Raw genomic sequence first — 24,265 nt, 5'->3', positions numbered from 1 at the left:
CATATAATCTATGCACATCCTCCAACTACTTCAAATAATCTCTAGATTACTTATAATACCAAATACAAGGTTAATCTTACATAGTTGTTACTTTCCCTTTTCAGAATTTGTATTTTTTAAATTGTTGTCTTGTCGTTATTTATTTTATATCTATTTTCTGATCCCTGTCTGGGAACCCGCAGATAGGAAGGGCCACGGTACCTTTAGCCATCTGCTCTTGCTGGCTCGGCAGCCCCTTTGGCAACCCTCAGCCTCACTAGACTCTAACGCTCCCCCTTTTCCTATCACTCTCTTATACACAAGCTACCATCATTTGTCAGCGCCTGCTGCCCACTGATGGCTGATTCAGAAGGAGGAGTAAATCTTTCCAGATGCCTCCTTTTAAAGGCTTTTTAATTTGGTATTCAGAATTAAGATCTTTCTCTCTCTCTTTCTTGCCATGTAAAAAGGGGACTCTGCTCATGCTGTCAACAGCACACTTCTCTTTATTTCTGGAACCCGGCTTCTTTGCTCAGTGCGCTAGGCACTAATGAGAAAGCTGCCCCAGCAACAGCATAAAGCATTATATCTGTGATGCTTTTGCTTCCAACACATATTTACCACTCAACAAAGGGAGGCACATAGCTCTTGTCAGCACAATGAAAAAGCAACAAATCCAGCAACCCTTTGGGAAACCAGTTGTCTGGGGGTTTGAGGGTCTCCAATCCACATGGTGACAACTCCAGCAAAGGCAGGAAAGCAAATCACACACACACACACACACACACACACACACACACAAACACACACACACACACAAAGGAAAATGACAAAAACACAAACAGGAAGCAGAGTACAAGAAGAAACAAGGCAGACAGAAAAGTGTTGGTGTAGTTCTGTTTGCTCAACTAATATGATTAAATAAAATTTTGTATAGGAAGTGTGCTTGCATTATTAGTAATGTGGCCCACCCACCTGTCAGAGTGGATTCAATCTATAATCCCAGCACTTTGGGAAGCTGAGATGGGTGGATAGCTTGAGCCCAGGAGTTTGAGATTAGCCTGGCCAACATGATGAAACCCTGTTTATAACAAAAATGCAAAAAGAAAAAAAAATTGATGGGTGTGGTGGTGCACAGCTCCTCAGGAGGCTGAGGCCAGAGGATGGGTTGAGCCCAAGAGGTGAAGGTTACTGGGAGCCGAGATCACACTACTTCACTCCAGCCTGGGTAACAGACCCAGACTCTGTCTCAAAAAACAAAAACAAAATTAAAATACAAAGTAGGTCAGGAGGAATAATGGAGAAAACATTGGTATTAATTTTCCTCGTAGCATACTTAATATAATAATGAACATATTCATATAAAATTATATATTATACATAATATTAAATATGGTATTTATATAAAATTTCTTACTTTGACATATATAAATAGTATTAAAAGCATGATGCATAAAAGAAATAATATACTGGATCTTATCAAAGTTAAAAGACTTTTGTGTTTCAAAGGACACCATTAAGAAAATAAAAAGATGAACCATGAACTGAGAGAATACATTTTCAAATCACACATCTGATAAAGAACTTGTATTTAGATTATATAAAGAACTCTTACAACTCAATAATAAGAAAAAAAACAATTTTTTTAAATGGGAAAAAGACATGAGTAGACATTGCATCAAAAAAGATATAGGAATGGAAGTAAGAGCATGAAAATATGTTCAATATCATCAGTCATTAGGATAATGCAAATTAAAACCACAATGAGATGCCATTCCACATCCAGTAGAATGGCCATAATCAGACAGACAATACCACATATTGGAGAGGATGTGGAGGAATTAGACGCTTCGTGCATTGCTGGTAGGAATGCAAAATGATACAGCTTCTTTGAAAACAGTTTGGTGGTTTCTTTTGTTTTTCTTTCTTTCTTTCTTTCTTTTGAGATGGTGTCTCACTCTGTTGTCCAGGCTGGAGTGCAGTGGCAGGATCTTGGCTCACTGTAACATCTGCCTCCCAGGTTCAAGTGATTCTTCTGCCTCAGCCTCCTGAGCAGCTGGGACTATAGGCGCATGCCACCATGCCCAGTCAATTTTTGTATTTTTAGTAGAGACAGGGTTTCATCATACTGGCCAGGCTGGTCTTGAACTCCTGACTTCATGATCTGCCTGCCTCAGACTCCCAAAGTGCTGGGATTACAGGTGTGAGCCACCACGCCCAGCCTGCTAGTTTCTTAAAAAGTTAAACATAAACTTATTGTATGGCCCAACAGTCCCACTCCTAGGAATTTTTACAAGAGAAACAAAAACATATCTACAACATAAAGACACAGATGTGAATGTTCATGGGAGGATGACTTATCATAAACCAAACTGGAAACTTTCCAAATATCCATCAGCTGGAGAATTGACTAACAAAATGTGGTAAATCCATACAGCAAAATAATATTCAACAATTGAAAAGAAAAAAACTACTGAGTCACACTACAACTGGAGTAAACCTTAAAAACATTATGCTATGAAGGAGGCCAGATATACAAAACAGCATGTCGTATGTATGATTCCATTTACATGAAGTGTTCAGGAAAGGCAATTTGTAGAGACAGAAACAGGTCAGCGTTTGCCTAGGGCTGGGGGTGGAAGCCAGGATTTACTACAAACAGGCAATGAGGATACATTTTGAGGTGACAGATCTGCTCTAAAGCTGGATTATTTTATTTATACCTCAATAAGAACTATTTTAAAAAGTTAACAGCTCATAGTTCTTTAAATCACCAGAGAATGAAATTTCCATTTGTAAGCACTATTTTTAAAACATGGGTAAAGACAACACTCTGCGAGAAGAGGCTCTGGAGGGCTTTGAGAAGTTCGTGCCAATGTTCAACCTGTGCTGGAACAGACTGCTACAAGAAACTGGCATAAACCCCCAGATCAAAAAGTCTACATTTCTCTGTTCTCACTTGTTCTTCCCAAGGTGAGAAAAGCCGGAGACCTGGACAAGCCTCAAATAAAATGTCATTCTTGAAACACAAGGCAGCTAACTCATTTTTTTGCCTGGTGCCAGTTAATTTTGCCAGCATCATGTATTATTATAATTCAAGCTTGCCTTGCTCATCCTTAAGGGCCATCAAAAAATACAGAATGAATGCACTGGCGGTACTTTCTTGTCAGGGATTGCACCGAAAGGTGCATGTGAAGCACCAATGCTCTGCATGAGCATCTTTCGTGTGCAAGGCAATGAGCCAGGCTTGTGGGCAGGAGGAGGTGACGCAGCCTCTGTGCTCAAGGAATGTGTAAGCTGGCTACAAAAACAAGCTGAGAAATGGTCATTAGGAAACAAGTAGTAAATGTTAAAGAAAAATGTTGTGAAATCAAATTGAAAACCTCAAAATGTAACACAAAGGAGTGCACTGCAATATGGTTTTGAGTTGCTTCCAGCTTGAATATTCTACCATTTTTTTTTTTTAGATAAATCTTGGTTGTTTGCATAGGCTATACAGCCTGTATAGCCACAGAGAGGCTGTGGCTGGGTAACTTAAGGATTTGTTATGTTTCTGTAACAACTACTTATTTATTGATGCCTTTTGGTCTGTTTCATAAATTGCGTGAATTACAAGATGGTTTCATTTCTAAGTCAAGATCTCATTGTAAAGCTGAGCCAAGTGTGTGTGTGTGTGTGTGTGTGTGTGTGCAGCTGCAATATGTTCTGTCTCCCTCTCTCTTTTCTTTTCTTCCTGTATGTCCTCAGTTCTGCATGGCAATGCTGATATTATGAGAAGTAAAGTCATTGTATTATAACTAAAAAGGGAACCAGGTGTATTTCCTGGGGCCATGCATTCGGTAGCTTACCATGGCCTACCAAAGCAAAGCAGAGGTCCTTCGCAAGTGGTGCTAGGTCGTGTACTTGAGTTTCCAGACAAAATCCAGATCTGTTAAGCAAAGGCAGACAAACCGTCATGCGTCCTGACACTCTTGGTCTACACCCATGGTGAAGGCAATGGCCTCATTAGTGATTCCTCTCCTACTGAAAAGTCACCCCTGACTTTTGAGTAAACTTAGGAACTGCACACACTAATTAAGGCAGCCTAGAATTTTGCAGATAAATTTGCATTCCGTTTATATAGAGTTTCTATATTCTTTAAAACAGCAATTTGCAGAGAAATGAGTCATTGTTTAACATAAGGTCAGGATTGAGGTCTGGGTATGAAATGATGCAAATTAAAATAACATCTTCCCCATCTGCTCTCTCTGACTCCCATCTCATCGTATTTATAGACCTCCACAGAAATGTAAGTGGCAACATCATATCTAGGCATTGCTAAATCAATCTTTTGTATGTGTGAATGCTCCTGGGCCTGAGAGGTTCCATAACCACACTCCTGTTTTTTGTTTTTTTTTATTTGCACCTGCACCAGCCAAAGATATTTCCAGAAATACAACTCATTCCTGCTTCCAAGGCCTAACGCATACTTGGCCCACCCTGTTTCCAGCCCCTGGGATGCCATAGCCTTACCCATGTCCTAAATTACATTATAAGGTTTACTTCATCAGAAACATTATCCTGGCCTCCTTTTAGCAATCTTGTCTTGAAATGCAATTCAGTGCAAAATATTATAATGTTATAAAAATGATGCTTACTCAACTGCTTAACTCTCAGGAGAAAAAAACCAAGTTAGGTTTTTTTTTTTTATTTTCATGACATGCCAAAATATACTCAAGTGGATAAAACCTTTAAATGTAAAATTACAACAAAAAATAAAAATAATAAAAGGAAAGGTAGGTAAATATTTGATTTATAGACAGAGATGCCCTTTCTAAGGTTAAAATCAATAGAAGAAACCATCAAGGAAAATATTGGATTGTCTACATAAACAGTAAAATCTACTACATATGAAGATAATCATTAAGAAAATTAAAGAGTAAACACTAAGCTAGGAAAAATATTTTTGACAAGTATCAATAAAAGTTAATGTTTTGATATTGAGAACTTATTTAAATCGCTATGGAAAATGGTAACGTTTCTATAAAAAATAATATCCCAAAGGGCATAAACAAGTTATTATATAAAGCCAATTTATAAATGACAATTTAAAAATGCTGAAGTCTTTAATCTCAGCATTTATTTTAGGTGAAAAATAAAAATTAACAGAATGGTCAGAAGTGATGTTTTTTTAAAGATTTGTAAGTAGGATAGTAACTTCCCAGTGCAGAAGTCAAGGCAGAGAGAGCTGTAGTTAATGGTGGCAGGTGCCACAGCGAGTGCAGAGAATAGAACCGAAGCACACTGCGGGGCTCAGAGCATCTTTTAAATCTGTGTGAGGGGAAAACAAGGCAGGATGCCAGCTGGAGAGATGGGGAAGAATACAGGGTTGCATGAGTGGTGTGGTGTTGTTGGGGTTAAGGTTTAGGCACATTCCACTAGAGTCAAGAGGAAACCCACCATGTGCCAGGGATTAGGGTAATGATATAAAGGAAAGGCAGAGATCGTTTCTGCCCTGAACCAAATTTAAAATGTTACAGGAAACACAGCAACACTCAAATAGTGACCTACTTTTCTATCAACTTCTTCTAAACTTATCTTGACAAAATGTAATATGTCAACTGAATGGCAGCCAGCAACAGATGCCTGGACATCTGAAACCTGAGCTGAGAGCACACCCCAGCTCAGATAATGTCATTGTCAAAGAGGTGCTGTCCTCTGTCACATCCAGTCACACCTCAGCTGTTCTGTGCTGGACCCATTAAATGCTCTCTATCCCCAGCTGCCCTGGATCCCTGCCAGGACAATATTGTCATCCGAGAGCTCTGTCTGACACATTGATCTGTGCTCCTAACAGAAAAGTGGTGTCCACTTAAAGGACAAATAGACACAGATCTGCTCACTTCCAGTGTGTCCACCATGAGTTCTGCATGCTTTCTTGGTGCTAAAGTGAACCCAGTAATGCAGCCAGACCGTGACACAGCAGGCAGGTAGGCCAGATGTTGGTATAGGCAGCTGCAACTTCCATTCTATTGTGATGCTTCTGAGTACCTGTAATAGTCGTTTGCATACTGCTCTTGGTACTGACATTGGGGTGTAGTTGCGGGGTGTGTTTTTCCTCCCCATGTAAATAGTTAACCCTTGTAAGGAGGAGAGATTAAATCTACTTTTGCATATGCCCCTCAGATTCCAGCACATTTTACATAATGTTTTATACAGTCCATACCCCTTTCCCCCTTTTTTCTGCTTTGAATCCAAACATGATGTATGAAACTTGAAGCCCACCTTGGGACCACAAGGTTACAAGAATGAGGGAAAAGTTAAGAACCTCCCCAGGTTGCTGACCATGACATCATCAAGCAGCCAGTGAAGGCAATAATTTATTTTATGAGAGAGAAATAATTTTTTGGCTTAAGCCACTTGTAAGTCAGGATTTCTGTTCCTGCAACTAAATGTAATCTACCCAGCCAGCAACCACTCCCATGACGTCCACATTAGAAGAATCCAAATTTTTTTCAACCCTCCATGACTTTCTCACTCAGCTAGGTGCCTCATGTGACACTGACCCTATCTCTAGGTTGAGGGTGGCATTGTTGGCCAAGGGTAATTTAATTTAATTTCCCATGCCAGTGTTGAATTAAGAAACCAGTGAAGCATGGAGGGAGGATGAAACCTGATGGGCATCAGGGACAAGGTTCCCATGAAACAGCAGCAGTAAGAGTTTTGTCTCTCTCTCCCTCCTGTGGATATTGCTGTGTCCAGGTTTGCTATGTGAAACTGTTGCATCCTACTTCCCTGACGATGAGGCTGACACAGAAGATGGTGGGGTGAAGAGGCAAAAAAAATAACCTGGATCTTGTTGACATTCTTGCTGCACTGAATTAGCCAGCCTTGATGCCTGCCTTGCCCCTGTATTTCCTGTTCTCAAGCAATGTAAATTTATTTTTATTTATTTCTTTTTGAGACAGGGTCTTACTCTGCCACCCAAGCTGGAGTGCCATGGTATGATCACAGCTCACTACAGCTTCAACCTCTTGGGCTCAATGGAAACTCCCACCTCAGCCTTCCAAGTAGCTGCGATCACAGGCGTGCACCATCAAGCACAGATCATTTTTCAATTTTTTGTAGGGATGGGGGTCTCCCTATGTTGCTAAGGCTGGTCTCAAAGTCCTAGGCTCAAGCAGTCCTCCCACCTTGGCCTCCCAAAGTGCTGGGATTGCAAGCATGAGCCACAATACCTCGCCAAATTCTTTATTTTTAATCCAGTTTGAATTGAAGTTTGTGTTACTCATCCCTGAAAGTATCTTTACAGAAAATGAAGATATTTCTTCTTCCTTGAAAACAGAAGCTTTCGATACAGATCACGGTTTAGCCTAAAATGTGTCCTGAAGCAAGTGTTTGTTATCCTGGTCAAACTGACCCAACTAGAAGAATGCCCTGATTTATTAAACTTGTGTCCCTAAGTAGGGTACAGAAATCGAGCCAATAACCAGATTATCTTTCCCCTCATGGGATCTTAGGGTAAATGAGCCAATGAAAAATAATATTCTCACTTCCAGTAAGACTTGAGGAAGACAGACAGTGGATTATTTCATGATAGGAGCTGGGGCTGCTGCAGTTGCTGTTTCATGATGCCCTCCATGACCTCCAACCCTCTCCCAGTCCCTTCTGGGATCACAAAGGTGAAGACCTCTGTGCATGGTCTGTGGTTGGCAGGAGCCATTATTTCTGTTTCTCTGAATAACTGTCCCAAGAAGGGGAATGCCTTCAGATGCAGCAGGTTCATTAGGCTGTAAAAAGGACTTAAAACTTGTGTTTAACAGATAAGTGAAGGGGGCTAAGCGAGCGGCTTAGCTCATTGTCTTAGAAAGGCCAAAACACCATTTTTATTTCTTCTTCTCTCCTCTCATCCCAGTTATAGTTATTCTTTTTCTTAGTGCTCATTGCTGGATATGGTTGAACTATGCCGGTGGTCCAGGGAGACTTGGAGTAGCCTGTCTGAGGTCACTGAGTTATCCCAGAAACACGTCCTCAAAACCTGAGCCAATACTATAAGCACAGAATATTTTTAGAAACTGTGGGATAGAGGAGGGTCCTTCCCAAAATATTGCTTGGGGACCCAGAGCTTAAACATTTACCATTGGCTTCAGTCATGGAGACTGTGCCACATGCTCCTGAAAAGATGGCCACGTGAGTCTTTCATCATTGCTTTTGATACAGGAGGGGGGCAAGGAGGTGCTGGGTAGAGAAGGATGGTGACCCTGGTGAGGGCTTCACCCTCCCATGGACCTAAGTGAGGTCAGACACTCCTGTTTTCATGCCCAAATGTTGCATTTTCCAAGACCACCCTGGCCCACCATGCCCCCCAGTCCTGTGCCCATAAAAACCCGAGAGACCCTAGTGGACACACACACAAGCAGCTGGGGTTGAGAGGAACACGCTGGCAGAAAAACACACCGACATACAATGGCAGGCCGTCGATGGTGGAACCACGCAGGTGCCCAGCGGCCCGACTCCAGGGAAGACCCCTTCCCACTTCATCCCCCTTCTGGCTCCCCACCCATCTGCTGAGAGCTACTTCCAATGCTCAATAAAACCTCACACTCGGGCCGGGCGCGGTGGCTCAAGCCTGTAATCCCAGCACTTTGGGAGGCCGAGGCGGGTAGATCACGAGGTTAAGAGATGGAGACCATCCTGGTCAACATCGTGAAACCCCGTCTCTACTAAAAATACAAAAAATTAGCTGGGCATGGTGGCGCGTGCCTGTAATCCCAGCTACTCGGGAGGCTGAGGCAGGAGAATTGCCTGAACCCAGGAGGCGGAGGTTGCGGTGAGCCGAGATCGCGCCATTGCACTCCAGCCTGGGTAACAAGAGTGAAACTCCGTCTCAAAAAAAACAAAAACGAAAACAAAAAACCTCACACTCGTTCTCCAAGCCGATGTATGATCAGATTTTTCCAGTACACTAGGCAAGAACCCCAGGATACAGAAAGCCCTCTGTCCTTGTGATAAGGCAGAGGGTCTAATTGAGCTGATGAACACAAGCCGCATGCGGATGGCTGAGCTAAAAGAACACACTGTTTAACACAGGCCCACTGGGGTTTCAGGGACTGTAAACACTCAACCTTAGATGCTGCCATGGGGTTGCAGCCCACGCTCGCCACAACCTACCCCTCTGCATGCTTGTCCTAGGGGTTTGACCTGCAGGACACTGAAGAAGGGAGCCACTCCCCTGTCATGCCCTGTGAGGGGGTTAAGGGAAATTTTCACTAGGACAAATCCATCAAAAATGAACTTGCAGTATTTCAGAGGAGTAGCCATGTCTTTCATCTGCTCACCGTGAACCCGGAGTGTATGGTCCTAGATAAAGCCATCAAATGCCCACCTTGCCTTTGAGGTTCTCTAGAAGATACATCTTCTTAAAGGGCTGAATTCTGGTATTTAATTTTCTACTTGCTTAATGAGAAGTATTATAACCAAACATGTATTCTGACTTTCAACGCTGAATGTTCTCTATCCCAGATGATTTAAACATTTTCACCTTTTGTGAGATGTGTTCATCTTCTGTGAATGCCCAGTCCAACACTGTGAAGCGTAGTCAAACGCTCAGTATGTGCTTGAGGAATAAATGGATGAATTGCGTGGATGCCTGTGGTGGGAACAGACAGCAGATTCTTTTTTAATATGTATGTTCTGCACATTTAAGGCAATGTATCTGATGGAGATTCTAGCTTACAAATTTAATAAGAAACACTACAGTGATGGGAGGTGGGGCAAGGGGTTTCTGAATGCTGAAACTAGAAAGGTTTTCAGTCTCAGCTGTGTCATTGTAAATAAACACTACTGTTTGCTGTTTGTCCTGCAGATAAGACTGGCTGGCATGGTGTTAGGATCTACATACATGACATAGCGCTTGTTCTTACAATGACCTTATACTATATATATATATATATATATATATTGCTGTAATTCTTATTCTAAATAATGAAGAAAGTTAAGCATTTTTTTTGCAGTCACACAGCTAGAAGTGTTGTATGTACATGCTTGACACCTTATAACCATGTTAATGTGCTCAGGGTACCTTTAAGAAATTTATCAGATTTGGTTCCAGTGCAATGGTTTATGCCTGTAATCCCAGCACTTTGGAAGGCTGAGATGGGAGGATCACTTAAGCGCAGGAGTTTGAGACAAGCCTGGGCAACATAGCAAGACCCCATCTCCACAAAAAGAATTAGCCAGGCATAGTGGCTCACACTTGTAGTTCCAGCTACTTGGAAGGCTGAAGCAGGAAAATCACTTGAGCCTGGGAGGTTGAGGCTGCAGTGAGCTGTGATCTCACCACTGCACTCCAGCCTGGGAGACCCAGTGGACCCTGTCTCTAAGAATAAATCAATATATAAAATAAAAACTAAATTTATTAGATCTGAAAAAGGACACAGAGTAAGGAGAGTTTGAAACCAGATAGATGCAATCCTCCCACCTCAGCCTCCTGAGTAGCTGGGACTACAGGCGCTTGCCATTACACTTGGCTAATTCTTGCATTTTTAGTAAAAATGGGATTTTGCCATGTTGGCCTGGCTGGTCTTGTACTCCTTGCCTCAAGTGATACGCCTGCCTCAGCCTCCCAAAGTGCTGAAATTGTAGGCATAAGCCACCATGCCTGGCCAAGAGCAATGTTTTGGTTTTGTTTTTTTTTTTTTTTTTGAGACATCTTGCTCTGTCACCCAGGCTGGACTGCAATGGCGTGATCATGACTCACTGCAGTGTTGACCTCCTGGGCTCAAGTAATCTTCCCACCTCAGCCTCCCCAAATCCTAGGATTATAGGCATAAGTCACTGTACCCAGCCATGACAGCAATTTTATTTAATCTGTAACTCTGGCTCAACAGGTTTGCTCAATAGACCTCGTGCTAGACTTTTTCTTTCATAACGCCCCTCCGTCTTACTACCGTAAGTCTAAATCCTCCTTTTCCATTAACGTTAGCTCAAATCCTACTCACCATTCTGGCCTGACATGAAAATTCTAATAGTGTCACTGAGACCTTACTATGTGCTAGACTCTGTAGTAGACACTTTATTACTTAATTTAATTGCCAAAGCAATGTATAGATAGTTTGTATAGTTTCTCCTATATAGATAGGAGAAACTACTATTAATCTCATCTTATAGATAAGAAAAGTAAGTTATGAGCAGTTAAATAACATTCCCATGCTCACCTAGCAAGGAAGAAGTAGAAGAGGAGGACTCTCTATTTTTTTTAATAGAAAAAAAAGCCTGGAAATAAGTACACTGAATTAAAAGAGGCTAGCTCTAGATGCTAGAGAAATATATGGTTTTTATTTTCTTCTTTATATTTTCCATTTTTTCTACAATAAGCTTGCATTACTTTTATAATAAGAAAACCAAAAAAGCATTCTCCACTAAAAGGTATTAAGATTCTTTGGTGGAAGTGGCTAGGTTTATATCTAGGGCAGGTAGATTACAGGTGAGTCTTTACATCTTATTGTTCCAGAAATTAAGGAAATACTCAAGAACCAATGGGATCATGTCAAAATGTTACAGGAACCAGCTCAAAGGGCTCCCATTAGACAAAAATAATAATAATAATAATCAGTACAATGAATGCCAACATATTGATTAATATTAATAGAAACAATGAAAGAAAACATGCTGGATAAGAAATGTGAACATAGATAGAAAAATAACCATTTGCAACCACAATGTAATAACTGATTAAGGCAAGAAGGGACCAATGAATGCCATTAAAACTACTTACTAGGTGACAGGCGACAGGCTGCAGAGAGACCAGATAATATTGTACAGAATACTTATTTATTGCAAAGAGAAAGACTTTCCTATAACAAGGAGGAGATGTGGCAGATCCTATCTTTGCCAGATATCTAAAAGTGATAAGTAAATAAATTTTTTTTTCTGAGACAGAGTCTCACTATGTCACCTAGGCTGGAGTGCAGTGGTCTGGTCAAGGCTCACTGCAGCCTCCACCTGCCAGGCTAAATCAATCCTTCCACCCCAGCCTAGCATGGAGCTGGGACTACAGGTATGCATCACCACACCTGACTAATTTTTGTATCTTTTGTAGAGGTGAGGTCTCACCATGTTGCCCAGGCTGGTCTCTACCTCCTGGGTTCAAGGGTTCAAACAATCCTCCTTTCTTGGCCTCCCAAAGTGCTGGAATTACAGGCATAAGCCACCACACCCCACCCAAAAATTAAAAGGATTATTATTCACTTAAACATTGGAAGAAAAAGCTAAAGAGTGGAAAGCAGTTGTCATTGGGGAACAGGCATCAGAAGAGGTGAGGAGCAGGAATGAGCTTTGTTTTTTTCATTTACAAGTCCCTAAATACAAATCAATTTTAAGTATTGCATATAGTATTTCTTTTTAAAAAGGTAATAAAGGAGCAGTGATAGATATTCTGTAAATCGAGAGAACACAGCTTTAGGTGAATAAAGGAAAGTTGTCTGAAACCTTGCATTAAACACTCATCACCACATAAACAGAACCAAAAACAAAAACCACATGATTATCTCAATTGATGCAGAGAAGGCATTTGAATTGATGCAGAGAAGGCATTTGACAAAATTCAACAGCCCTTTATGCTAAAAACCCTCAATAAACTCAGTATCAATGGAACGTATCTCAAAGTAATAAAAGCTATTTATGACAAACCAACAGCCAATATCATACTTAATGGGCAAAAACTGGAAGCATTCCCTTTGAAATCCGGCACTAGACAAGGATGCCCCCTGTCACCACTCCTATTCAGTATAGTACTGGAAGTTCTAGCCACAGCAATCAGGCAAGAAAAAGAAATAAAGGGTATTCAAATAGGAAAGGTGGAAGCCAAATTGTCTCTATTTGCAGACAACATGATAGTATACCTAGAAGACCCCATCGCCTCAGCCCAAAAACTCCTGAAACTGATAAGCAACTTCAGCAAAGTCTCAGGATATAATATCAATGTGCAAAAATCACAAGCCTTCCTCTACACCAATAACAGACTTAAAGAGAGCCAAATCAAGAACGAACTGCCATTCACAATTGCTACAAAAAGAATAAAATACCTTGGAATACAACTCACAAGGAACGTAAGGGACCTCTTCAAGGAAAACTACAAACCACTGCTCAACGAAATCAGAGAGGACACAAACAGATGGAGAAACATTCCATGTTCATGGTTAGGAAGAATTAATATCGTAAAAATGGCTATACTGCCCAAAGTAATTTACAGAATCAATGCTATACCCATCAAGCTACCATTAACTTTCTTCACAGAACTGGAAAAAACCACCATGAACTTCATATGGAACCAAAAGAGAGCCCGCATAGCCAAGTCAATTCTAAGCAAAAAGAACACAGCGGGGGGGCATCACACTACCAGATTTCAAACTATACTACAAGGCTACAGTAATCAAAACAGCATGGTACTGGTACCAAAACAGAGATATAGACCAATGGAACAGAACAGAGGCATCAGAGGCAACCCAACATATCTACAACCATACAATCTTTGATAAACCCGACAAAAACAAGCAATGGGGAAAGGATTCCCTGTTCAACAAATGGTGCTGGGAAAACTGGCTAGCCATGTGTGGAAAGCAGAAACTGGACCCCTTCCTGACACCTTACACTAAAATTAACTCCAGATGGATTAAAGACTTAAACATAAGACCTGGTACCATAAAAACCCTAGAGGGAAATCTAGGCAAAACCATCCAGGACATAGGAGTAGGCAAGGACTTCATGACCAAAACACCAAAAGCATTGACAACAAAAGCCAAAATAGACAAATGGGACCTAATGAAACTCCACAGCTTCTGCACAGCAAAAGAAACAGTCTCTAGTGTGAATCGGCAACCAACAGAATGGGAAAAAATTTTTGCAGTTTACCCATCTGACAAAGGGCTGATATCCAGAATTTACAACGAACTCAAACAGATTTACAGGAAAAAAACAAACAAGCGCATTCAAAATTGGGCAAAGGATATGAACAGACACTTTACAAAAGAAGACATATATGAGGCTAACAATCATATGAAAAAATGCTCATCGTCACTGGTCATCAGAGAGATGCAAATCAAAACCACATTGAGATACCGTCTCACGCCAGTTAGAATGGCGATCATTAAAAAATCTGGAGACAACAGATGCTGGAGAGGATGTGGTGAAAAAGGAACACTTTTACACTGTTGGTGGGAGTGTAAATTAGTTCAACCATTGTGGAAGACAGTGTGGCGATTCCTCAAGGCCTTAGAAATAGAAATTCCATTTGACCCAGCAATCCCATTACTGGGTATATATCCAAAGGACTATAAATCATTCTACTATAAGGACACATGCACACGAATGTTCATTGCAGCACTGTTTACAATAGCAAAGACCTGGAATCAACCCAAATGCCCATTGATGATAGACTGGATTGGGAAAATATGGGACATATACACCATGGAATATTATGCAGCAATCAGAAATGATGAGTTTGTGTCGTTTGTAGGGACATGGATGAATCTGGAGAACATCATCACCAGCAAACTGACACAAGAACAGAAAATGAAACACCGCATATTCTCACTCATAGGTGGGTGATGAAAAATGAGAACACATGGACACAGAGAGGGGAGTACTAAACACTGGGGTCTATTGGGGGGAAAAGGGGAGGGCCAGTGGGAGGGGGAGGTGGGGAGGGATAGCCTGGGGAGAAATGCCAAATGTGGGTGAAGGGGAGAAAGCAAACAAAACACACTGCCATGTGTGTACCTATGCAACTGTATTGCATGCTCTGCACATGTACCCCAAAACCTAAAATGCAATTAAAAAAAATAAATTAATTAATTAAAAAAAAAAAACGAAAAAAAAACACTGGGATTCTCAAAGGGCAGGTCATCAGACTTTGGTAAGCTCAAGCCTGGAGGAAATTCAAGAACGAACGGGACAAGAGAAAATTGATATTGCTTCTGTTTTCAGTTTTGACCAGCTTTAGATGCACAGAAGTTTTAATTCCAGGATAGTGAAATGTATGCATTTCCTTTATGGTTTGTACTCATTTTGTGTCCCCTTTAAGAAAGCATTCCTGCATTTTCTTCTGGAACTTATTGTCAGCACTTTGCTATTAAAGTCAGATAAAAGTGTTAAAGTGAGAAAATTTAGTTTAAAATAAAAAAATGATGACACAGACTTTCTCCACCTACGGTTTTCTAACTTCCTTGGACAAAAGATCAAGGCATTTTTCCTCAAAGAGAAGATATCTGTCAAATATAGCTGGCTCTCTGTTTCCACCAGTTTCACATTTATGGAGTCAATCAACTGCAGATCAAAAATATTGGGGAAAAATTAATAAAAAAAATAATACAACAATAAAAAATACAAATAAAAACAAAATACAGCATAACAACTATTTATATAGCACTTACATTGTATTAGGTATTTTTAAGTAATCCAGAGATGATTTAAAGTATACAGAAAGATGTATATAGATTATATGCAAATATTACAACATTTTATATCCAGGACTTGAGCATCTGTGGATTTTGGTATTCATGGAGGTCCTGGAACCAACTCCCCTTGAGTACTGAGAGAGGACTATTTCTTTTTTGAGATATCTCATAGACTAATTTGAACAGCCCTCTAGACAACTTGAAATACACAAGTATTCATTATATTTTATGGGATAATGGTTCCTTTGAAGGAAAGAGCAACAAAGTATATTCCTCACTGCTTATCAAACATGTTTATTCATGTAAATAACTGCTAAGTTGTAACTTAGAGTTACAGAACTCCTTATGGTTGCTTAACCCCTTGATACTCAAAGTATAGACCATAAACGAGTAGGTCAACCTCCCATGACAACCTGTTAGAAATGCAGAATCTCAGGTGCCACCCTAGACCTACTGAATCAGAGCCTGCATTTTAACAAGGACCCCAGAAAGTTCCTATACTCATTACAGTTTGAGAAGTGTAGTTTTTTTTTTTTTTTACGGGGTCTTGCTCTATCACGAGTCTGGGTTCCAGATCATGTCTCACTGCAGCCTCTATCTCTCAGAGATCCTCCTGCCTTAGCCTCCTGAGTAGCTGGGACTTCAGGTGTGGCTAATTTAAAAAATTTTTTGTAGAGATGAGGTCTCACTGTTATCCAGGCCAGTCTCGAACTCCTAAACACCAGGGATCCCCTTGCCTCAGTCCCCCAAGTGTTGGGATTACAGGTGTGAGCCACTGTGTGAGGCTGAGAAGTGCAGTCTTAACCCGTAAGACAGAGAGGTGTGCAGGAGGTAAGTCTCAACAATTTGACCATTTTTTGAGCATGATGGTTCCTAAACTTTCCTACACATCAGAATCACCTGGAGAGCTTTAAAAATTACAGATGCTTGAGTCCCACCCCTAGAAACTCTGATATGATTGGTCTGCAGTACAGCCTGGGCATTGAAGTCTGTTTGTTTATTTATTTATTTAGAGAATGGGTCTCATTCTGTTGCCCAGGTTGGAGTGCAGTAGTGTGATCATGGCTCACTGCAGCCTCAACCTTCTGACTGATCCTCCTGTATCAGCCTCCCAAATGTCATGCCCACTAATTAATTTTTTTTAAAGAGTTGAGGGTCTCACTATGTTCCCCAGGCTGGTCTTGAACTCTTGATCTCAATCAGTTCTCCCACCTTAGCCTCCCAAAGTGCTGGGATTACAACAGTAATACCTGCATTACTGGCCCACCATGCCTGGCCTGCCATTAAAATGTTTTGTTGTTTTGAGACAAGAACTTGCTCCATCCCCCAGGCTGGACTGCAGTAGTGTGATCACAGCTCACTGAAGCCTCAAACTCCTGGTCTCAATGATCCTCTCACGTTGGCCTTCCAAGTAGTACAACCACAGGTGCATCACCACACCAGGCTAATTTTTTAATTTTTTGTAGAGACATGGGTTCACCTCGTTGCCCAGGCTTGAATGGTTTTAAACCTTTTCAGGTGATTCTAATGTTCATATAAGGTTGAGAAGTACCACCCCTGAAAACCTATAAGTCAGAAATGATTTCAGCTGCAAGCAACAGAAAACCCACATAATTAATGGTGGCTTAAGCCAGTGGTTCTCAAACTTTGCTACACATTAGACTTCAGGAGATTTTACAAATTATGATGCCAAGGCCGCACCCCAAGGGATGATGACTGAACTGGAATGGCATGCGGTCTGCTGGTAGATACGTGCAATCAGGTTGGTGTAGCAACTCTGTGACGCTAACCAATACCCCGCTCTTGTCTCCCCTTTGTCTTCTATTGGATGGAATTCTAGCTGGGATTCTTAGCCCCGTGGGCAGCTGTTGAGCCATGTGTTCTTGCCAATGGAATGCAAGTAGAAGCAGGTGCCATTTCTGGGCCCACCCCATAAAACATTTTAGGTGGACTCCTTTATGCTGTCTTCTCCTCTTCTTTCTGGAATGGCAGTGGTCAGAATAACCTTGGAAGGGATACACTGAAGACAGCTCTTACCATGAATTCTTTCAAGAAGATGTGAAAAAGAGCTACCCCACCCTCAACCTGAAACTCCCACCCTGGACTGTTACATGAAACACAAGTAATCATCTGAGTATTTGTGTTGCCTGAGCACTTAGCCACTTATCAAAAGTAGACGCATCAGACATAGTCTCTTGTTATCTTCACATGACCTCTGTGAGACAAGTATCGTTACATCCATTACACAGATGAAGCAGCTAGGATACAGCAAGGTTCAGTAACCTGCCCAGAGTGACATGGCTAGAAGGCGAGAGAAGGGATTGAAGCTAGGGTTTTTTTTTTTTTATTTCACATCTCAGGCTCTTAACCACATACCATATATCCTCTCACAGATTTTTCAAAGTAAAAACATCATAGTTGGAAAAAATGAAGAGTTGATACAGAGAAGGCTGTAGTTAAAGCAGCTTACATCTGTGTCTTGAAGACTGAATGTTTAATTCTGCATTCAGTAGCTTGTTGCTCCATAATTTTCAGCTGCATCTTTTTGGCTCAGCAATCAGGTCTCCATGCCTCCTTCTCTCTCACATCTGCTCTGTATGCCCATATGTCTGATCTATATGCTGCTGCGATGTGGGTCCTCCTAAAAAACTATCTTCCCATGCACTTCCTCCTTGGACAGCTTCAGAACCTACCAGTCAAAGTTCACAGTCCTTACCGTGGCACTGAAATCCCTTCTTATCTTGCCCTACCCTTACCTTCTGGTCTTTTCCGACACCATCTCTGTTTCAGCCAAATATATTTATTTCAACTTTACTGAGCCATCAACTTTCAGGGTAAGCAAGATCTTTGAGGTCAAGTAATTCAAAGTATCTGTATCAGTTATCTGCTGCTATGTAACAAACTACCCCAAAACTTAGTGCCTTGCATTTCTAACACTTCTCAGGGTGACAGGGCAGTTCTTTTGTTGGTCTCACTTGCGGTCACACATATGGTTCCATGTAGCTACAGCTGGGCTGGACGCGAAGTTCATGAAGGCCTCTCTCACACACAAAGGGGATCTTTGTGCTGTCAGCTGGTGAGTCCCAGGGTTCTTCCACATGGTCTCTTGCTCCACGAGGCATCTTGCTTCATGAGGCGTCTCACTTCTAGGACCTCTGTACATGACCTCTTGCTCCACGAGGCGTCTAACCCTCCAGGGCTTCTCCATGTGGCCTCTTACTTCACAAAGTGACTCACCCTTTAGGCCTTCTGTGTGTGGCCTGTTGCTCATGAGGCATGCCACCTCCAGGCCTTCTCCACATGGCCTCTTGCTCTGTGAGCTGTCTCATCCTCCAGGGCTTCTCCGCATGGCCTCTCTCTCCAGCAGGATAACCTAAACTGGTTTCTAAAGGGAAAAAGCAGAAGCTATTGTATTTCTGAAAGCTTAGGCCTCTAACATGCACAATTTCACTTCTGCTACATTCTATTGGTCAAAGCAAGTGACAGACCCAGCCCATATGGACTCCATCTTTGGGAGCGAGGAGTGGCTACTAGAAGCTGTGGCAATCTTCTCCCTCTCCCTTTCTTTACATGCCTCTGCCTCTGAGTCTTCTGACATCTCTACCTACTGTTCTTTCTCAGCATAGCCATATTACAGAGTTTAAGGAGTGGGCTCCAGGGCTATGCTTATCTAGGTTTGAATCTCAACTCTACTACTTACCTACTCTTTGAGCTTGAGCAAGTTACCAAACTTCTCTGTGCTTCCATTTGTTCAACCATAAATTAGAGGGAAATATACATCCTGCCTTACAGAGTAGTTGTGAGAATTAAATAAGCTAATACGAAGAGCTGGAACAGTGCCTGGCTTTAGTAAGTGCTTCATACATGTTAATTAGTAGCAGTATTTGGTGGATTTAGCTCTTACTTTGGTGCAAAACACCAAGAAATCAGGAGAGGCCTAGGGTTTAGGCTGCAGGGCAGAGGAGATGAGAAGTAATATATATAATCCCTAAGGAATCATCATTGCACCAACATGCCTTGACTTAATTGATCAACAAGGAATATTTCAGGGGAGGATGTCTAAGTGCTTCTTTAGTTTCTGAAGGGCTCCTCCAATCATAGAACCCCTGTTTCTGTAAAGTGGGAACCCACATCCCGTGCCCTGGAAGCTAATCTCATGGTCATCTGAGGGTCCATTTACTTGACTTAGTCATGATGCTGCAACCCTCCTCTTATCAAGCCTTGGACTCCCAACACTGAAATACCCTTTTTACAAGGGCACTTTTCAGATCCAAAGGAGAAGTCTAAGGCAGAAGCTTGTCTGCTGGATTCTGCATACTGGCAATTCCAATCTTGGCACACAACACTCTGCTCTGAGGAGCAATGATTTACAGCAGCAGAGTCTGGGCAGGAAACCCAGCAGCTCCTGCTACATGTGACAGAGCACAGATCCCCAAGCACACAGACCATGTGGTGAGGGCGAGTGGGGATGAGCTAAGGGAATGAATTGTGAGCTGAGGGCAGACCTCTGTGGGTATTGCTAGTCTCTGTCTCTGATCATTAGTCATATTCTGTGGCATGTGAGTCTTATTTTTCCAGTTCCATTTGTCTTGCTCCATGAACAGATTAATGATTGCTCTTACTAAGAGAAAGAAAGAAAAGCATGATTTAAAGTCACTCAAGGGCTGAGAGTGATTTAATACTAATGCATTAGATCAGATGATGCTTTGGGGCAAGATTGCTATTAGTCTGCCATAATTCATCTGAAAGTTCTGTAATAAGCCTTCCTGCCATTATTTATTATTTTTTTTACAGCACAAAATATGCAAAATATAGAGAAATGAAAGTGATGTGTAGAACTTATGCCTAAAATTCTGAAATAAATTTGTATCCTGTCTTCAACTTATGTAATATTTTTGGAGTACCAATTATGTGTATAGCACTGTGCTAGGTACCGGCGGCAAGAGGGAATATGGGAAAGGGAATCAGGTGTTTACTGAACCCATACTTTGATCAAGGCAGCCTGACTATATCAGATTCCTAGCAGGTCCTGGAAGTCATAGTCTCTGTCCTCAATAGCTTATGATGGGGGTGAAGAGATGGCAGGCACACAGACATGAATAGGTATAAATAAAAGTCGAAGACAACATACTAACATCAAATACTTTGAGGCTAAGTGAGAGTATGGATTGTTAAGCATGAGCTCCTGTGGTCATGGATGTCTTTCTTCAGCAGCAGTGCCCTGGACAGCTAGTCTGGAGGGCTGTCTTTGGGCTTCCATGGAGCTCACACTTACAATCTCAGCATAGGCTTGGAGTCCAGGATAAGGTTCTGGGTGTGCCATACACCAGCTCTGAGAATATGGCATGCTACTTGACTCCTCAGTGCTTTGGTTTCTTCATCTGTAACTTGTACATGAGTTACATCCAACTTAGAGGGTGGCAATGAAAATTAAATGAAGATACAATGCTCAGACTAATCACATCATCAGTACCATCTTATCTCCAGATCTTACTTTTTATTGTTTTGGTGAATGGAGAGAAAGGGGGAGGAACAAACATCAAAGGTTTACAGTAGAGGCTGATCTAAGCCATCTGTTACAGGACAAGAGTAATTGGTCTGGGGTCATCGCAGCCTCTCCCACTCTCTAGCCAGAGTGCATGGGAGATAGAGAGAAATGGAGGAGGATGGGATTCGCTGCAGCCAATTCCTTGTATTTCCCTTGACATTCTCCCAGAGGATCCAATGGGGTTTCAGTTGCTTTCCATCATTCTTGCCCTCTAACTGTTCTTTATGTAAACATGGCATGGGCAGAGACTGGCAAGGGGGGTGTCTGGTTATTTCTCCTCCTAATCATAAGTGATCCCAGCCACTCTGAACCTTCAGGCCACTTTGTTTGAACTTCCCTTAAAAATATATATATACCCTTGATGTAGTTTGTACCATAATGTATTTCCTTTTGCAGATGTCATGTGTCCCTGATAAATCCCATTAGGATAAAAGCTGGACCTTAACTTGCTTTAAAATCTTGCTTTCTAAAGAGTAGTTTGTGATTATTATTGTCAAAATAAAGAAAAGGGTATTTTCTAGGATCAGAGATGAACCCACTACTTGAAAAAGAAGGTTCCAACATAAATACTGGAAATCTTAATAATTGTATAATCTCAATCTTGAGTGGGATTTTAATTCATTCTAGAAACTGGATGGGAACCTTCAATCTGAAGGGAAGATTTAACTGCTTGCTTTTATTTCAGATACTGGCATTGGGTAGGGCTGAGAAGCCTCTGCCAGCCTGCCAGTGTGGCAGCCGCACTCTGGTTCCCTGCTGAGGTATAGCACTCTATTAAGATGTACTGGAGCAGGGCTGTAATGTAATTGGCTTCCCAGTCAGATAGCTGTGACCATCATTTGAAGGCAGGGGGAGATATTTTAAAATGAATTTCACTTTCAGCCTAGGATGCCAAGAAACCTCTTCGCTGTACAATATGAAAAAAAGCAATGTATTATCTGTATTACAGTTTAGAAAATATCACAGGCGAGCTGGGTGTGGTGGCTCACGCCTGTAATCCCAGCACTTTGGGAGGCTGAGGCAGGCAGATCACCTGAGGTAGGGAGTTCGAGACCATCATGACCAACATGGAGAAACCCTGTCTCTACTAAAAATACAAAATTAGCTGGGCGTGGTGGCTCATACCTTGTAATCCCAGCTACTTGGGAGGCTGAGGCAGGAGAATCACTTGAACTCAGGAGGTGGAGGTTGTGGTGAGCCGAGATCCCACCATTACACTCCAGCCTAAGCAATAGGAGTGAAACTCTGGCTAAAAAAAAAGAGAAAAATCACAGGAAAGGAAGATACACAGATAAATGTTGGATTTGAATTATCTTTTCCAGTGGTATTATTGCATAAGAAATTCTTATAAGTAAAAATGGAAGTTTGCAAGTATGTTAATATTTAGAGCATTTAATTCACTCCTTCCCATTGCCCCCAAGCCAGGGGGCATGAACGACACAGGAAGGCGTTTTCATGGCAGACCACTGAAAGAAGGACTTCAGAGAAATAAGACAGACAAGGTACATTCCACAAACCAAGCAGAGTGTGGCCTTTTGTTAAATACCCTTTTGATGCCAGAGGCTCTAGAACGGGGCTTCCAACTCTGGCTGCACATTCATGTCATTTTTTTTCCCTATTTGCTTCTTACTTTTTACTGAGATATGACATATATCCAGTAAAGTGCACTTAAGTGTAAAGTTTGATGAATTTTTATATCAAAACTTGATGAATATTTACACCTACCTGGAGACACTAACAGATCAAGATATAGAACATTTCTAGCTCCCCAGAAGCCCTCCTCGCAGGTAACCCCCGTTCTAACTTCAGTCGCCATGCGCTGGTTATGCTTGCACTTGAACTCATATGGATCAGATCATACAATCTGTACTCTTATACATCTGCGTTTTTTGCTGAATATGTATGTGTGATTCATTGGTACCATATATATAATTAGTTTGTACTTTTATATTCTATATACCATATGTAATATATACTGTGTAATATTTTAATGAATGTATATACAGCAGTTTATTCATTTTACTATTGGTGGACATGTGGATTATTTCCATTTTTTGGTTATTATGAATAAAACTGCTGTGAATAATCTTGCACATGTCATATCCACTCAATTCTAGGAGTGGAATGCCTGGGCCATAAGGAAGGCATATGTTTAGCTTCAGTAAATACTGCCAAATGTTTCTAAAATGTCTCTATCAATTTATATTTCTACCAGCTATGCAGAGGAGTTCCAGTTGCTCTCATACAACTTCACCAACAGTTGGTATTATCCAATTTTTAAAATGTTAATCTCCAGAGCTTTGATAAGATACTACTCCCTGAAGTCTTATGAAATTTTTCTGGGGCAGGATCTATCTTTGGAAGCTCTGTGAGTATCTCTGGTTTCCCAGGGAATGCTAATGTGCGACCAGGGTTGAGAACTATGCCATAGAATGATGTCTTAATTTGGTTAGTTATTGGAATCAGCTGGAGAAATTAAAAAAATATAGGTTCTTTGGTTCTCTTCAGACCTGCCAAATCAGATCCTTCAGGAGAGGTTTTTCCAGAGAATTTGATTTGGCAGGTCTGAAGGTGAGTTGGATGTAACTAGTCCTAAATTTGGCAAACGCCGATTTGGCAAATATTTGTTTTTTAAAATTAGTGACATTTTTTTAATTGAAAAAGATTTACACATACAGTAAAAAGCAAACAAAAAAATAAAAACAGTTCATTTGAATACACGATGGAAACCAGACTCCCAGGGCCTCTCCATAGAGGTAACTGTATTGTTGAGTTTCATGTTTCATCTATACATACTTCTGAAATTTTTCTGCCTATATAGTATTCCTTATGACCCCTTATATTAAAAGTGATAGAAAATCGTATCCTGGCTTAAATTTTAAAATAAAAACATTAAAAGAATAGTCCAGATTGAGCCCTGACTCCAGGTACAGTTTGATCCAGGAATGAAATCTTGGTCATATCTCTTAGTGCTTCCTTTCCACGAGGCCCATTCCTTTCACAGCAGCAACATGGCTGCCACAGTTCTCAACCTCAGGACTTCACTCAGCAACACCCAGTTTGCTACCACATTCTGAGTAATCCTCACCTTCTCAACAAGTCCTAGTATTTACTCTGTCTCATTGGTTTGCATTGGGCAACACACTCATCTCTGAACTATTCACTGTGGCCAGAGAAGACGGAAGGTGCTAACTGACTTAAAGCAATCCTTTAGAACTGAAGACTAGGTCATTTAACCAAGTCTTATGTGACCAAAACATAAGGATGAATTTCCCAAAGGAAGATCAAATGGACGTTGTCCAGG

This window comes from Callithrix jacchus, chromosome 8, assembly GCF_049354715.1.
Source record: "Callithrix jacchus isolate 240 chromosome 8, calJac240_pri, whole genome shotgun sequence".
Classification (NCBI taxonomy): Eukaryota; Metazoa; Chordata; class Mammalia; order Primates; family Cebidae; genus Callithrix; species Callithrix jacchus.
The sequence above is the reverse complement of the archived record's forward strand: the minus strand, read 5'-3'. Positions refer to the sequence as shown.